General features: G+C 46.0%; 1 non-coding gene across 1 annotated transcript; it reads right to left on the reverse strand.

Moving 5' to 3' along the window:
* Positions 1-16,254: 16,254 nt before the first annotated feature.
* LOC137364058 (small nucleolar RNA U3) lies at positions 16,255-16,472 on the reverse strand. Its single transcript, XR_010972904.1, has one exon. It is a non-coding gene; the product is annotated as a small nucleolar RNA U3 (small nucleolar RNA).
* Positions 16,473-18,637: the final 2,165 nt, after the last annotated feature.

Raw genomic sequence — 18,637 nt, forward strand, 5'->3', positions numbered from 1 at the left:
CTCCAATGAATAAAGGCCTAACCTGTTTAGCCGTTCTTGATAAGACAAACCCTTCATCCCAGCAATCAGCCTAGTGAACCTTTTCTGAACTGCCACCACTGCTAGTTTTTCCTTCCTTAAATACGAGGACCAAAACTGTATGCAGTACTCCAGGTGTGGCCTCGCCAACACCCTGTACAGTTGTAACAAGACTTCCCTATTTTTAAACTCTAACCCCCTAGCAATAAAGGCCAAAATTCCATTTGCCTTCCTAATTATTTGCTGCATCTGCATGCTAACTTTTTATGTTTCATGTCCAAGAACACCCAGATCTGTGAGAACAGAATTTAGATTTTAGAATTTTTAAGAACAGAATTACAAGCAACATTTAAGATGAAACAATTAATCAATCATGTATTGCTAACAAGCTAGCTTCAGTGCTGCAGGGAGGGACAGCTTATCAGAAATAAATTCATAACTTCAGGGCTGCAGAGGCAAATTGGCCTTGCAGCTGGTACAGCGAGAGAGAGAGGGAGAGAGAGAGAGAGAGAGAGAGAGAAACATTGTGCTTCAACAGCACTCTTCTTATCTCATCACCCAGACATGACACAATCCTAGGGAACAGGTAGTATGAGAAACATACTGACCAGGCTAATACACGCCCCCTTGTCCGAGAGTGGCTCAGCCTACCCTTCTGATTCAGCAAGTTGCTGAGCTTTTGCTTCTATAATATATTGTTTAAGTGTTATTTGAGTAGATGGACCCATATAATCCCAGTGAATATATATACATTCATGTACAAGTTGATCAGTCGAGAGAAGGTTATCATAGAATGATAAAAGGGGGGAATGTGGAAGTGAGCAGAACGGCATGGCACTATGCTTAATGGGAAATGTAGCCAAGTTAGGAATAGTAGCTTTGCTGAGCTTTGATAGTATGACTTTAAGTGGCAGAAACCACAATGAAATAGTTAAAAGTAAAGGCTGACTGCGAGATTGTAAAGACTGGCCGACACTGGTAATTGCAAGGATATCTGTTCTTTTATGGCCTGATTGTGTGACTCCCTGTGGTTTGGAACAAAAGGACTCCTGTGAAACATGCTGTCCATCCCTGTGTGAATGATAAGGAATGAAGGGCCCCTCTTATCTTAGTGTACGGCCATGGCTTGATGTGACTGCAGACTGTATGAAGCACTCAGGAATGCAAAATTGATAAGACAGCAGGATGCGCTGCAATTACCAGTCACAAGGTGGAGACAGAACTCATGATAAATGTAAGGAGTGAGACCAGAGTGTTTACTGTAGATTCCTCTGGTTCCTGCCAATTTATCTTGCTTGTCTGCTTTCTTTTATCTTGCTGGTGCAAAACAATATTATGTTAGTAACGAGTATATATTGAGAATGGAGTGCATTGTTAACCTCAGTAACAGATGTACTGCACATTACCACGTGGTTGAAGTTGAATTGTACAGCACTGATTGTATAAACAAGGAGGTGTAGCATGGATCTTAATGTATAAACAGTAGTATCTGTATCACAAACGGTCACTTACTCTGGTGGACCCGACAGACTCTGTTGGAGTCAGTGCCGCTGTGTCAGAGTAAGTCCGCCGGTTAATGCGCAAATAAAGTAATTGATTTTTCCTACACATCCGACTCGGTATATTTACTGAACCAGACTGAAGGCAAAAAGAACTCAGATTTACAGATCCCTCTACTGCAGTCTTTTGTAGTCTTTCTCCATCTAAATAATAATGTGCCTTTTTATTTTCCGACCAAAATGGATGACCTCACACTTTCCCACTTTGAACTCCATCTGCCAAGTTTTTGCCCATTCACTTAACCTATCTCTATCCCTTTGCAGATTCTTTGTGTCTTCATCACAACATGCCTGCCCACCTATTTTTGTATCTTCAGCAAATTTGGATACACTACACTCTGTCCCTTCCTCCAAGTCATTAATATAGATAGTAAATAGTTAAGGCCCCAGGACCGATCTTTGTGGCACCCTGCTAAAGACCCATTGATCCCGACTCTGCCTTCTGTGTGTTAGCCAATCCTCAATCATTGCCAACACATTACCCCCAATACCCTGTGCTCTTATTTTGTGCAATAATCTTTTATGTGGCACCTTATCGAACGCCTTCTGAAAATCCAAATACACAACATCTACAGGTTCCCCTTTATCCGCTCTGCTTGTTATATCCTCAAAGAACTCTAACAAATTTATCAAACATGATTTCTCTTTCATAAAACCATGTTGACTCTGTTTGATTGCATTATGTTTTTGTAAATGTCCTGCGATTTCTTCCTTAATAATGGAGTCCAGAATTTTCCCAACAACAGGTGTTAAGCTAACTGGTCTCTAGTTTCCTGCTTTCTGTCTCCCTCCTTTCTTGAATAGGGGCGTCACATTAGCGGTTTTCCAATCTGCTGGTACCCTACCGGAATCCAGTGAGTTTTGGTATATTATGACCAATGCCTTCACTTTCTCTGCAGCCACTCCTTTTAAAACCCTTGGATGCAGGCCATCTGGTCCTGGCGACTTGTCTGCCTTTAGTCCCATCGGTTTGTCCAGCACCTTTTCCCTTGTGATAGAGATTGTTACAAGTTCCTCCCATTTACACCTTGCTCATCTATTATTGTTGGGATGTTTATAATGTCCTCCACCATGAAGACCGATGCAAAATATTGGTTTAAATTATCTGCCATTTCCCTGTTCCCTGTTATTCATTCCCGAGTCTCATCCTCGAAGGGTCCCACACTTACTTTAATTACTCTCTTTTAATATTCCCAGAGAAGTTCTTACTGTTTGTTTTTATATTTCTTGCCACTTTACTTTCAAAATAAATTTTTCCCTCTTTATTAGTTTTTTAGTCATCACCTGCTGGTTTCTAAAAAAATTCCCAATCCTCTGGCCTACCACTAGCTTTTGCTGCTTTGTACGCCTTTGCTTTTGATTTGATACTCTCCTTAACTTCCTTTGTTATCCACGGGTGGTTCATCGTTCTCTTTGAGTCCTTCCTTCTGACTGGAATAAATGTTTGCTCAGTCTTATGAAATATCTGCCACTGCTCATCTAATGACTTTCCCTGTCGTCTATTTTCCCAGCCCGCTTTAGAGAACTCTTTCTTCATACCTCTGTAATTGCCCTTGTTTCAGTTGAGACACTGGTTTGAGACCCGAGTTGCTCACCCTCAAACTGAATTTGAAATTCTACCATGTTATGATCACTTTCCCCTGGAGGATCCTTAACTACGAGATCTCTTATTAATCCTACCTCATTACACATTACCAAATCTAAAATAGCCTGATCCTGGGTAGGTTCTGCAATGTATTGTTCTAAGAAACAATCCCTGATGCACTCTATAAATTCGTCTTCCATGCCACCCTTGACAATTTGATTTGTCCAGTCTATATGCAGGTTAAAATCACCCATGATAATTGCAGTGCCCCTCTTACACGCCTCCATTATTTCCTGATTAATATTTTGTCCTACCGAGAGGCAACTCCTCGGGGACTATAAACCACTCCCACCCGTAATTTTTTTGCCTTTCTATTCCTTATTTCCACCCAAACTGATTCTACATCTTGATCTATTATACCTATATCATTAATCACAACAGCACTGATCCCTTCCTTTATTAACAAAGCTACCCCACCTTCTTTTCCTTTAGAATTAGAATTAGAATTAGAATTAGAATTAGAATATTACAGCGCAGTACAGGCCCTTCGGCCCTCGATGTTGCGCCGATCATCTGACCTACACTATTCCATTTACATCCATATGTCTATCCAATGACCACTTAAATGCCCTTAAAGTTGGCGAGTCTACTACTGTTGCAGGCAGGGCGTTCCACGCCCCTACTACTCTCTGCGTAAAGCAACGACCTCTGACATCGGTCCTATATCTTTCACCCTCAACTTAAAGCTATGTCCCCTCGTGTTTGCCATCCTCATCCGAGGAAAAAGACTCTCACTATCCACCCTATCTAACCCTCTGATTATCTTGTGTGTCTCTATTAAGTCACCTCTCCTCCTCCTTCTCTCTAACGAAAACAACCCCAAGTCCCTCAGCCTTTCCTCGTAAGACCTTCCTTCCATACCAGGCAACATCCTAGTAAATCTCCTCTGCACCCTTTCCAAAGCTTCGACATCCTTCCTATAATGCGGTGACCAGAACTGCACGCAATACTCCAGGTTCCGCCTCACCAGAGTTTTGTACAGCTGCATCATGACCCCGTGGCTCCGAAACTCGATCCCCCTACTAATAAAGGCTAACACACCATATGCCTTCTTAACAGCCCTATTAACCTGGGTAGCAACTTTCAGGGATTTATGTACCTGGATACCAAGATCTCTCTGCTCATCTACACTACCAAGAATCTTCCCATTAGCCCAGTACTCTGCATTGCTGTTACTCCTTCCAAAGTGAATCACCTCACACTTCTCCGCATTAAACTCCATTTGCCATCTCTCAGCCCAGCTCTGCAGCCTATCTATGTCCCTCTGTACCCTACAACACCCTTCGACACTATCCACAACTCCACCGACCTTCGTGTCATCCGCAAATTTACTAACCCACCCTTCTACACCCTCATCCAGGTCGTTTATAAAAATGACAAACAGCAGTGGCCCCAAAACAGAACCTTGCGGTACACCACTAGTAACTAAACTCCAGGATGAACATTTGCCATCAACCACCACCCTCTGTCTTCTTTCAGCTAGCCAATTTCTGATCCAAAGCTCTAAATCACCTTCAACCCCATACTTCCGTATTTTCTGCAATAGCCTACCGTGGGGAACCTTATCAAACGCCTTACTGAAATCCATATACACCACATCCACGGCTTTACCCTCATCCACCTGTTTGGTCACCTTCTCGAAAAACTCAATAAGGTTTGTGAGGCACGACCTACCTTTCACAAAACCGTGCTGACTATCGCAAATGAACTTATTCTTTTCAAGATGATTTTAAATCCTGTCTCTTATAACCTTTTCCAACATTTTACCCACAACCGAAGTAAGGCTCACAGGTCTATAATTACCAGGGCTGTCTCTACTCCCCTTCTTGAACAAGGGGACAACATTTGCTATCCTCCAGTCCTCCGGCACTACTCCTGTCGACAATGACGACTTAAAGATCAACAACAACGGCTCTGCAATCTCCTCCCTGGCTTCCCAGAGAATCCTAGGATAAATCCCATCTGGCCCGGGGGACTTATCTATTTTCACTCTTTCCAAAATTGCTAACACCTCCTCCTTGTGAATCTCAATCCCATCTAGTCTAGTAGGCTGTATCTCAGAAATCTCCTCGGCAACATTTTCTTTTTCTACTGTAAATACTGACGAAAAATATTCATTTAACGCTTCCCCTATCTCCTCTGATTCCGCACACAACTTCCCACTACTATCCTTGATTGGCCCTGTTCTAACTCTTATCATTCGTTTATTCCTGATATACCTATAGAAAGCCTTAGGGTTTTCTTTGATCCTATCCGCCAATGACTTCTCGTGTCCTCTCCTTGCTCTTCTTAGCCCTCCCTTTAGATCCTTCCTGGCTAGCTTGTAACTCTCAAGCGCCCTAACTGAGCCTTCACGTCTCATCCTAACATAAGCCGCCCTCTTCCTCTTGACAAGCGCTTCAACTTCTTGAGTAAACCACGGCTCCCACGCTCGACAACTTCCTCCCTGCCTGACAGGTACATACTTATCAAGGACACGCATTAGCTGCTCCTTGAATAAGCTCCACATTTCGTTTGTGCCCATCCCCTGCAGTTTCCTTCCCCATCCTACACATCCTAAATCTTGCCTAATCGCGTCATAATTTCCTTTCCCCCAGCTATAATATACCTGTCCCTGCCCATCGCTAAGGTAAACCTAACCGAATTGTGATCATTATCGCCAAAGTGCTCACCTACATCTAAATCGAACACCTGGCCGGGTTCATTACCCAGTACCAAATCCAATGTGGCATCGCCCCTGGTTGGCCTGTCCACATACTGTGTCAGAAAACCCTCCTGCACACACTGGACAAAAACAGACCCATCTAAAGTACTCGAACTATAGTATTTCCAGTCAATATTTGGAAAGTTCAAGTCCCCCATAAGCACCTACCCTGTTACTCTCGCTCCTGTCGAGAATCATCTTCGCTATCCTTTCCTCTACATCTCTGGAACTATTCGGAGGTCTATAGAAAACTCCCAACAGGGTGACCTCTCCTCTCCTGTTTCTAACCTCGGCCCATACTACCTCAGTAGACGAGTCCTCAAACGTCCTTTCTGCCGCTGTAATACTTTCCTTGATTAACAATGCTACACCGCCCCCCCCCCCTCTTTTACCCTCTTCTCTGTTCTTTCTGAAACATCTAAATCCCGGAACCTGCAACATCCATTCCTGCCCCTGCTCTACCCATGTCTCCGAAATGGCCACAACATCAGGATCCCAGGTACCAACCCATGCTGCAAGCTCACCCACCTTATTCCGGATGCTCCTGGCGTTGAAGTAGACACACTTTAAACCAAGTTCTTGCTTGCCAGTGCCCTCTTGCGTCCCTGTAACCTTATCCCCTACCTCACTACTCTCAACAGCCTGTGCACTGGAACTACAATTTAGGTTTCCATTCCCCTGCTGATTTAGTTTAAACCCCCCCGAAGAGCACTAACAAATCTCCCCCCCAGGATATTGGTACCCCTCTGGTTCAGGTGAAGACCATCCTGTTTGTAGAGGTCCCACCTACCCCAGAAAGAGCCCCAATTATCCAGGAAACCAAAACCCTCCCTCCTACACCATCCCTGCAGCCACGTGTTCAACTCCTCTCTCTCCCTATTCCTCTCTTCGCTAGCACGTGGCACGGGCAACAACCCAGAGATAACAACTCTGGTTGTTCTCGCTCTAAGCTTCCACCCTCGCTCCCTGAATTTCTGCCTTAAATCCCCATCTCCCTTCCTACCTATGTCGTTGGTGCCTATGTGGACCACGACTTGGGGGTGCTCCCCCTCCCCCTTAAGGATTCCAAAAACACGATCGGAGACATCACGTACCCTGGCACCTGGGAGGCAACACACCAACCGTGATCTCTCTCGTTCCCACAGAACCTCCTATCTGTTCCCCTAACTATGGAGTCCCCAATGACTAATGCTCTGCTCCTCTTCCCTTTTCCCTTCTGAGCAACAGGGACAGACTCTGTGCCAGAGACCTGCACCCCATTGCTTACCCCTGGTAAGTCGTCCCCCCCAACAGTATCCAAAACGGTATACCTGTTGTTGAGGGAAACGGCCACAGGGGATTCCTGCACTGCCTGCTGGTTCCCTTTCCTTCCCCTGACGGTAACCCATCTACCTACTTCTTTTACCTGAGGTGTGACTGCCTCCCTATAACTCCTGTCAATAATCCCCTCCGCCTCCCGAATGATCCGAAGTTCATCCAGCTCCAGCTCCAGTTCCCTAAGGAGCTGGAGTTGGGTGCACTTCCCGCAGATGCAGTCAGCAGGGACACTCTTGGCGACCCCTACCTCCCACATTCTGCAGGAGGAACATACAAGTGCCTTTACCTCCATTCCCACTATTCTAGATTCCCAATAAATCTACTGAAAAACCAAACGAAAAAAAAAGTCAAAACTTGTTCGCTTAGCAATCCGACGGACTGAACTTTTTAAATAAAAAGCTTACCTTATCAACACACTAGAGTCCTTTTTTTTTGGTTAGAGGAGGAGGGTGGGTGGGAGACACTAAACGTGTAGTGTCTCGGGTACTGCAACTGCCCAAATAAATAGTTTTCCCCTACCCAGCAGTCCCCGGTCCTCCGAAACAAAAAAGGGATTAACTTGTAACTTACTGAAATTGACCGCTCAGCTGAAAGTCCGCTCCGCACCCCGTTCTGTCAAGGCTGCTCCTCGCAAAAGACAAAGATTTTAAAACTGCCCAAATAAATAGTTTTCCCCTACCCAGCAGTCCCCGGTCCTCCAAAACAAAAAAGGGATTAACTTGTAACTTACTGAAATTGACCGCTCAGCTGAAAGTCCGCTCCGCACCCCGTTCTGTCAAGGCTGCTCCTCGCAAAAGACAAAGATTTTAAAACTGCCCAAATAAATAGTTTTCCCCTACCCAGCAGTCCCCGGTCCTCCGAAACAAAAAAGGGATTAACTTGTAACTTACTGAAATTGACCGCTCAGCTGAAAGTCCGCTCCGCACCCCGTTCTGTCAAGGCTGCTCCTCGCAAAAGACATAGATTTTAAAACTGCCCAAATAAATAGTTTTCCCCTACCCAGCAGTCCCCGGTCCTCCGAAACAAAAAAGGGATTAACTTGTAACTTACTGAAATTGTCCGCTCAGCTGAAAGTCCGCTCCGCACCCCGTTCTGTCAAGGCTGCTCCTCGCAAAAGACAAAGATTTTAAAACTGCCCAAATAAATAGTTTTCCCCCACCCAGCAGTCCCCGGTCCTCCGAAACAAAAAAGGGATTAACTTGTAACTTACTGAAATTGACCGCTCAGCTGAAAGTCCATCCGCACCCCGTTCTGTCAAGGCTGCTCCTCGCAAAAGACAAAGATTTTAAAACTGCCCAAATAAATAGTTTTCCCCTACCCAGCAGTCCCCGGTCCTCCGAAACAAAAAAGGGATTAACTTGTAACTTACTGAAATTGACCGCTCAGCTGAAAGTCCACTCCGCACCCCGTTCTGTCAAGGCTGCTCCTCGCAAAAGACAAAGATTTTAAAACTGCCCAAATAAATAGTTTTCCCCTACCCAGCAGTCCCCGGTCCTCCGAAACAAAAAAGGGATTAACTTGTAACTTACTGAAATTGACCGCTCAGCTGAAAGTCCGCTCCGCACCCCGTTCTGTCAAGGCTGCTCCTCGCAAAAGACAAGGATTTTAAAACTGCCCAAATAAATACTTTTCCCCTACCCAGCAGTCCCCGGTCCTCCGAAACAAAAAAGGGATTAACTTGTAACTTACTGAAATTGACCGCTCAGCTGAAAGTCCGCTCCGCACCCCGTTCTGTCAAGGCTGCTCCTCGCAAAAGACAAAGATTTTAAAACTGCCCAAATAAATAGTTTTCCCCTACCCAGCAGTCCCCGGTCCTCCGAAACAAAAAAGGGATTAACTTGTAACTTACTGAAATTGACCGCTCAGCTGAAAGTCCGCTCCGCACCCCGTTCTGTCAAGGCTGATCCTCGCAAAAGACAAAGATTTTAAAACTGCCCAAATAAATAGTTTTCCCCTACCCAGCAGTCCCCGGTCCTCCGAAACAAAAAAGGGATTAACTTGTAACTTACTGAAATTGACCGCTCAGCTGAAAGTCCGCTCCGCACCCCGTTCTGTCAAGGCTGCTCCTCGCAAAAGACAAAGATTTTAAAACTGCCCAAATAAATAGTTTTCCCCTACCCAGCAGTCCCCGGTCCTCCGAAACAAAAAAGGGATTAACTTGTAACTTACTGAAATTGACCGCTCAGCTGAAAGTCCGCTCCGCACCCCGTTCTGTCAAGGCTGCTCCTCGCAAAAGACAAAGATTTTAAAACTGCCCAAATAAATAGTTTTCCCCTACCCAGCAGTCCCCGGTCCTCCGAAACAAAAAAGGGATTAACTTGTAACTTACTGAAATTGACCGCTCAGCTGAAAGTCCGCTCCGCACCCCGTTCTGTCAAGGCTGCTCCTCGCAAAAGACAAAGATTTTAAAACTGCCCAAATAAATAGTTTTCCCCTACCCAGCAGTCCCCGGTCCTCCGAAACAAAAAAGGGATTAACTTGTAACTTACTGAAATTGACCGCTCAGCTGAAAGTCCGCTCCGCACCCCGTTCTGTCAAGGCTGCTCCTCGCAAAAGAGAAAGATTTTAAAACTGCCCAAATAAATAGATTTCCCCTACCCAGCAGTCCCCGGTCCTCCGAAACAAAAAAGGGATTAACTTGTAACTTACTGAAATTGACCGCTCAGCTGAAAGTCCGCTCCGCACCCCGTTCTGTCAAGGCTGCTCCTCGCAAAAAAAAAAGCGCCTACTCTTCCAGAACGTTGAATATCCTTGAGCATTGAGTTTCCAGTCCTGGTCATCCTGCAACCACGTCACTGTGATAGCTATCAAATCATATTCATTTAATTCTATCTGCGCCGTCAGCTCATCTACCCTGTTACAAATGCTACGTGCATTCAAATAAAGAGCCTTAAGCTTTGACTTTTTACCATTTTTACCTACTCTTGTTCTAATTTCTGCTGTACTCTTGTGCTTGTATTCTCTGTCCCTTCCTGTCACGCTCTGATTAATGTATGCCTCTTCACGACCCTGCACCTCAGCTCTCTCGTTACTTTTTGACTTTTTTAACTTCCCTGCAATTGAACCTTCCTCCCCCCCCTATTTAGTTTAAAGCCTTATCTACAACCTTAGTAACACGATTCGCCAGGACACTGGTCCCAGCATGGTTCAAGTGAAGCCCATCCCAACAGAACAGCTCTCTCTTTCCCCAGTACTGGTGCCAGTGGCCCATGAATCGGAACCCATTTCTCCCACACCAATCTTTGAGTCTTGCATTTACTTCTTTATTCTTATTTACCCTGTGCCAATTTGCACGTGGTTCAGATAGTAATCCGGAGATTATTACCTTTGTGGTTCTGCTTTTTAATTTAGCCCCGAGCTGTTCATAGTCCTTCAGCAGAATCTCTTTCCTAGTCCGACCTATGTCGTTGGTACCTACGTGGATCACAACAACAGGATCCGTTCCCTCCCACTCCAAGTTCCTCTGTAGCCCAGAAGAGATGCCATTAAACCTTGGCACCAGGTAGGCAACACAGCCTTTGGGACTCTCTATCTTTGCTGCAGAGAACAGTATCTACTCCCCTAACTGTGCTATCCCCTACTACAACTCCATTTCTCTTTCTCCCCGCACTTGAATGGCACTCTGAACCATGGTGCTGTGGTCAGTTTGCTCATCCTCCCTGCAGTCTGTGCCCACATCCGCAGCGGGAGCACGAACCTCGTATCTATTGGATAAGGGCACTGACTGAGGCTCCTCCAAAGCTAAATTCTTGATTCCCATACCTGCCTCAATCGCAGTCACACCCTCCTGTCCCTGACCACAGTCCAAATTGGATGTGAAAATGGTTTGAATGTCTCCTGAAACACAGTGTCCAGGGAACTCCCCCTCCCTGATGTGACGCAGTGTCCGTGGCTTAGACTGCAGTTAATCAACTCTGAGCCGAAGTTCCTCGAGCAACCAACACTTGCTACAGATGTGGTCACTGTGGATCACACCAGCGTCGACCAGCTCCCACATACTACAGCTGCAACACATTGTCTGCCCAGCCATCTCTATTCTATTCAATTAATTAATTTGGATCATGTATTAAAAAAATGCATTATTTAAGTGCACTCTTAACCTGTAATGACGTTTCCTGATTTAAATCACTTGGCCAAAACAAAAAGAGACACGGAAGAAATACCTACCAATCACTTACCAGCTCTCCTGTGACGTCACACTTCGATTTTGTTGGTCAAGCAGGTCCACTGAACAGAGCGCGCTCACCACCACTGCTTCTGGTCTCGGGCCTCAGGTCTCGGCAATTTTCCATCCCGGCTCCTCTCGCCTGCTCCCCTCTCACCACCACTGCTTCTGGTCTCGGGCCTCAGGTCTGGGCTCTTTTCCATCCCGGCTCCTCTCGCCTGCTGCCCCTCTCACCGCCGCTGCTTCTGGTCTCGGGCCTCGGGTCTCGGCTATTTTATATCCCGGCTCCTCTCGCCTGTTACCGCGCTCACCGGGAACAGACTCTTTTAAATGCTGTGAGTAGCCTTGTTATGTTTTATCGTTCTTATGCATGTAAGTACGAAAGCTTGGTGTCCAATCTTCCTAGCAGTTCCGTATTAGCTAAATGGATAGTAGGAGGTTCAATTTGAGAATTGCCTGGGCCTCCTTCTGTCTCATCCTCACTATCTATCCCTTTCTTTCTTCATGGCCCCTTCTACTTGACATACCTGTACTGGCTTATCCTCTTCCCTGTGATAATATTGCTTTAACATATTGATATGACACAGTTGACTCTTCCAGTGATCTGGGTGGGGGGGGCGGGGGGGTCAATCAAATAATTTACCTTACCAATTCTTTTGACCACATTATACAGACTACTGAACCGTGCTTTTAATGATTCACCCTGTAAAGTTAATAATAATAATATGAACACTTCATCCCCTGTTTGAAATGTTCGGGTCTTTGCATACTTGTGTACCCATTTATTGATAGTGGTTTGGGGTGCTTAAAGGTGTTCCTGAGCCACATTACAAGCTTTCATGAGGCGTTCCTGGAACATGGGTACATAGTCTAGCAGAAAAGATTCATCCCTCTGTTCTTAAAACCTTTCTTTGATTCATTTTAGAGGACCTCTTATCTCATGTCCGTAAACTAATGCAAAAGGACTAAAACCTGTAAACTCATTTGGTGAATGTCCAGTGGCAAAAAGAAGTCTAGCCCTTTATCTCAATCATGGAGATATTCATGACAGTATGCCCTGATCATTGTTTTGAAAGTTTGATGGTACCTTTCTAAAGCTCCCTGTGTCTGTGGGTAGTATGCTGAAGACTTTAACTTTATACCCAAATTACCGACGCACAGTGGCAGAAGTGTGTACCATCGACAAGATGCTCTGCAGCAATGCACCAAGGCTGCTGAGACAGCACCTTCCAAACCCGCGACCTGTACCAACTAGAAGGACAAGGGCAGCAAATACATGGGAACACCACCACCTGTAAGTTCCCCTCCAAGTCACACACCATCCTGTCTTGGAACTAGATCGCCGTTCCTTCACTGTCGCTGGGTCAAAATCCTGGAACTCCCTTCCTAACAGCATTGTGGGTATAACTACCCCAAATGGACTGCAGTGGTTCAAGAAGGCAGCTCACCACCACTTTCTCAAGGGCAATTAGGGATGGGTATTAAATGCTGGCCTGGCCAACGACGGCCATATCGCATGAATGAATTTTTAAAAAAAATAACTTCTTGAAATATCTTAGACATAAAATTGGAACCTTGATCTGATTGGAATTCAATTGGTAATCCATATCTAGTAAAGAATTGGGTTAACTTATCTACTACTACCTTAGCAGTAATTGTCTTAAAGGGAATGGTCTCTGGGAATCGAGTAGCCATATCCATGCTAGTGAGTATATATTGGTGATCGCTTTTGTTTTAGGCAAGGGTGCTACACAGTCTACCAACACCCTACTAAATGGTTCTCCAGTAACCATCAAGAGGTTCTTTAGCTTCAAAGGTGTTCAGAGGGCGAGAGCGAGACAGAGAGAAATGTCCCGACTCCAGAAAAGTATGCAAAATGTGCTCCAGCTGCAGACGATGGGGGTCGGGGTCAAGGAGGACCTCCAGGAGGTGAAGAGCCAGCAGGCCTCGCTCTTTGTCAAAGAGGATTCCAAGATCATATTCTGGTCCAGAGACCACTCCATTGCGCAGGATGAGACATGCTCACGTTACTCCTTCCAAAAGGTACAGAGAGAGAGCTCTGTTATCAGCAGCCTGAAGGAAGAGGATGGCTCGGTAATGTATTCGCAGTCCGACATACTAAGGATCAGCAAATTCTTTTATGCTGGGCTGTACAACACGAAGCCCACAGACAGCAAAGCCTCCCAGTCCTTCCTGTCATCTATCACAGAGGTCTTAGATGACATCATGAGGAAGAGACTGGACAAGCCGCTAACTCTGAATGAGCTGACAAAGGCCGTCAAGTCCTTTGAGACGAGTAAAACACCTGGAAGTGACGGCTTACCGGTCGAGCTGTACTCGGCACTGTGGGACTGGGTCGGCCCGGACCTGCTGGAAGTATGCGAGAGTATGCTCCTAGTTGGCAGCATGTCAGAATCCATGAGGAAAGGCATCATCCACAAGCGGAAGAGGGAGAGGGTAGAACTCAGAAATTGGTGGCCCATCTCACTGCTTAATGCTGACTACAAGATTCTGTCAAAACTCATAGCCAGTCGAGTCAAGTCTGCTCTGGAGTTGGTGATTCACCCTGACCAGATCTGCACGAGACCCAGCAGGAAGATCTCTGAGTCTCGCGCTACTCAGGGAGACGATCGCCTATGTGCAGGACATGAGGGTGGACATCTGCCTCATCAGCTTGGACCAGGAGAAGGCTTTTGACAAGATACCGCACACCTACTTGATGGATGTGCTTTCCAAAATGGGGTTTGGGGAGGAAATCTGCAATTGGATCAAACTGCTCGACACAAACATCAGCAGCGCAGTCTCAATCAATGGGTGGGAATCCAATCTAGAGTCAGACAGGGCTGTCCTCTCTCCCCGGTCTTGTTTGTTTGCTGTATTGAACCCTTTGCTGAGTCTGTTAGGAAGGATGCGAGCACAAGAGGGTGACAATCCCAGGCAGTGGAGGCACTCAGGTTAAAACCTTCCTGTGCATGGATGACGTCGCCGTCTTCTGCTTGGACCCGCCGTATGTGCGCAGACTGATGAGCGTCGGCGACCAGTTCGAACTGGCCTTGGGAGCCAAAGTTAACCACGGCAAGAGCAACTCCATGTTCTTTGGGAACTGGGCTGACTGATCCTTTGTCCCCTTCACCGTCAGGTCAGAGTACCTGAAGGTGTTGGGGATATGTTTCAGAAGGGACGGGGCGTGCACCAAAACCTGGAAGGAGCGAGCAGCCAAGGTCCAACATAAGCTTAGCATGTTGGAGCAGCGATCTCTCTCCATTAATGGTAAGAACCTGGTCATCAGGTGAGAGGCACTCACGTTGTTGCTGTCCGTGGCGCAGGTCTAGCCCATACCCCACTCCTGCGCTGTGACAGTCACCTGAGCCATTTTCCACTTTATCTGGGGATCCAAAATGAACTGGGTCCGGAGGGACACGATGTTCAAACCGCTGGATAAGGACGGGAAAAAAGTACCCAACATCGCCCTCATCCTGATGACTACCTTCGTGTGCGGCTGCATCAAGCTGTGTGTAGACCTCCAGTACGCAAACACCAAGTGTCACAACATGCTGAGATTCTATCTGTCCCCAGTGTTGCGAAGGATGGGCCTGGTCACATTGCCACAGAACGCTCCATCCAGTTGGACTGTGCCATACCATCTATCCCTCGTGGAAAAGTTTCTGAGGAAAAACACCTTTGACCACCAATCCATCAGGCAGTGGTCTGCACGGAATGTCCTCAAGGCCCTACGGGAAAAGGAGAAGGTGGATCCTGTCAGATGGTTCCCCGAGAAGACTGCCAAAGTCATTTGGCGGAATGCTTCATCAGCAGAACTTTCAAACAAGCACCAAGATGTAACTTGGCTGGTGGTGAGAAGAGCCCTCCCCATCAGATCCTTCCTGCACGCCCGAAGTCTCACTCCCTCCACACAATGCCCTCGAGGTGGCTGTGGTGGGGAAGAGACGGTTGCCCACCTCCTCCTGGAATGTGCCTTTGCAAAGCAGGTATGGAAAGAGATGCAGTGGTTTTTGTCGAGGTTCATCCCAAGCAGCTCTGTAACACAGGCGTCTGTACTCTACGGGCTGGTCCCAGGGACGAACACCGAGATAAACATCAACTGCTGCTGGAGGACTATCAATTCAGTGAAAGACGCCCTTTGGTCTGCCTGAAACATGCAGGTCTTCCAGCGCAATGAATAGTCCACGACGGAATGTTGCAGAATGGCACATTCCAAGGTCCAGGACTTACGTGCTGAGGGACGCAGTAAAGCTTGGGGCAGCCCCGGCAAAGGCTCAATGGGGAAAGACCACTGTGTAAGGTGCCCCCACCAAGTGAGGAACTGGATCCATGGAAAACCCCTCAAACTGTATCTGGAAAATATTTGTTGGCTGTAAAATGTACATGGCATGTAAAATGAAATGGAAGGGTTGTGAGGCAACTCGCTCCTGTATTGAAGGAAACTGATCACCTCTGCACTCTTTGTATTGCCTGACTGGTGCCATTTGGAACTGTTTGGTAATGTATTTTTTGCAGATTTTTATGAATAAAGTATATTTCGGAATTAAAAATAATTTTAAAAAACTTCAACGCATTAGCAGCAGCTTGAGAAAAAGCAAAATGAGACACCAAGTACCTAAAAAAAACTTTTCCCCATTTAACTCGAGAGCAGCGTGCAGAGGCAATGAGACTCGGGGCGTGCATGAAGGATGTGATGGATAAGACCCTTCTCATCACCAGCCAAGCAATATCGTGGTGCTTGTTTGAACCTGTTAAACATTTATTCCGGTACCGTTAACAATTAAACTGTCAAGAAAAAGTAGTGAAGTAAAGACAAAATAACTATTCTTACTATCACAAGCAAACCACTCAGACTGTGTTCTCTTCCTCCAGCACTCCACAAGAGAGAGAAGGAACATTCATCAATGACAGAGAGCAGCTGCTGAAAAGCAACACTCAAGTTCTACTTCCTGCTCAGAAGAGAACATGACAAATCCTCCTCGTAGTTTGTGAGACCAAACACTTTAAAAACACATTTCTCGAAGAGGAAACTATAGAAATGATCCCTAAGAGTATGGTCTTAATGATGTAAACCCTCAAGCTCGCCTGGCAATACCAGAGATCCAAATCACAGTGCACATGTGGAAAACACAATCAGACTTCAAAAATTGGTTTTCAATAGATAAAGCTGCGATGACAATGAATCTGCCAAGGAGATAATATTTTAACCAAGTAACAAACCAAGAAGAGAAACAATCTACCAATGTTCAAATTATGTTTCGCCGTGGGGCGAGGCGGGGCTGTATTGTTGCACTTTGCAACAGAGCCGGTTCTTATACTTTCTGCCAGCGCAGGGGCAGTGAACACTCGCCCACAAGAATCACACATGACTAATGGGGCAGAGTCAGCACTCTTTGTGTTGTTTGACTTGGTGCTTTTTGGAACTGTTTTGTAATGTATTTTTTAACATATTTTTATGATTAAAGTATACTTTGGAAATTTAAAAAAGTAGTTAGGACAGATAGCAATGTTATTCATAAAATATAAAATATGTAAGAAAATACATTACAACACAATTCAAAACAGCACCAAGTTGACATTCGAAACCGTGCGATGGAAATCAGTTTTCTTTAATACAGGAGTGAGTTGCCTCACAACCCTTGCATTCCATTTTGGTGTATACAGCCCGAGGGGTTTTACACAGGTTCCAGCCCCTCAGTTCACTTTGGCGGGAGGACCTTACACAGTGGTCTTTCCCCATTGAACCTTTGCAGCGGCTGCCCCAGAAGGTGGTGGGCAACAGTCTCTTCCACACCATAGCTACCATGTGTAAGGTTCCCCACCAAGCTGAACTGAGGGGCTGGATCCATGGGAAACCCCTCGAACTGTATCGGGAAAATTTGCTTTGCTGTAAAATGAAAAAAATGTAATTGGCATGACAAATGTGAAATGGAAGGGTTGTGAAGCAACTCATGATTGTATTGAAGGAAACTGATCTCCCTTGCAATGTTGGTATTGTTGGTGCTGTTTGAAACTGTTTGGCAATGTAATTTTTCCAGATTTTTATAAATAAAGTATATTTTGGAAATTAAAAAAAACACAGCCACCTCGAGGGCAGCATGCGGAGGCGGTGAGATTCCGGGAATGCAGAAAGGATCTGACGGGGAGGGCCCTTCTCACCACCAGCCAAGAGATCGCTGCTCCCACATGCTCAGCTTATGGTGTACCCTGGCTACTCGCTCCTTCCAGGTTTTGGCACAAGCCCCAGCCCATGCAAACCATATGCCCAGCACCTTCAGGTAGTCTGACCTGACGGGAAAGGGGACAAAGGATCGGTCGGCCCAATTTCCAAAAATCATGGCCTCAATCTTGCCGTGATTTACTTTGGCTCCTGAGGTCAGTTCGAACTGGTCGCAGAAGCTCATCAGTCAGCGAACGGACAGCAGATCCGAGCAGAAGACAGCGACGTCGTCCATGTACAGGAAGGCATTTACCTGAGTGCCTCCACTGCCTGGAATTGTCACCCCTCTTATGCCTGTGTTGCAGAGCTTTTTTTTTTATTTCCAAAATATACTTTCTTCATACAAATCTGCAAAAATTACATTGCCAAACAGTTTCAAACAGCACCAAAAAATACAAACATTGCAAGGGAGATCAGTTTCCTTCTATACTATCATGAGTTTCTTCACAACCCTTCCATTTCACTATTGTCATGCCAATTACAGTTTTACATTTACAGCAAATGAAAATATCAACGATACAGTTCGAGGCGTTTCCCATGGATCCAGCCCCTCAGTTCAGCTTGGTGGGGGGGACCTTACACTGTGGTCTTTCCCTATTGAAACTTTGCTGCGGCTGCCCCAAGCTTTAGTGCGTTCCTCAGCACGTAGTCCTGGACCTTGGAAAGTGCCAGTCTGCAACATTCAGTGGTGGACAACTCTTTGCGCTGGAAGACCAGCAAGTTTCGTGCAGTCTAAAGGGCGTCTTTCACCGAATTGATAGTCCGCCAGCAGCAGTTGATGTTTGTTTCGGTGTGCGTCCCTGGGAACAGCCCGTAGAGAACAGACTCCTGTGTTACAGAGCTGCTTGGGATGAACCTCGACAAAAACCACTGCATCTCTTTCCACACCTGCTTTGCGAAGACACATTCCAGGAGGAGGTGGGCGACCGTCTCATCCCCACCACAGGCACCGCGGGGACATTATGCGGAGGGGGCGAGACTTCGGGTGTGCATGAAGGATCTGACG

This window comes from Heterodontus francisci, unplaced genomic scaffold (assembly GCF_036365525.1).
Source record: "Heterodontus francisci isolate sHetFra1 unplaced genomic scaffold, sHetFra1.hap1 HAP1_SCAFFOLD_99, whole genome shotgun sequence".
In the NCBI taxonomy this organism is placed as follows: Eukaryota; Metazoa; Chordata; class Chondrichthyes; order Heterodontiformes; family Heterodontidae; genus Heterodontus; species Heterodontus francisci.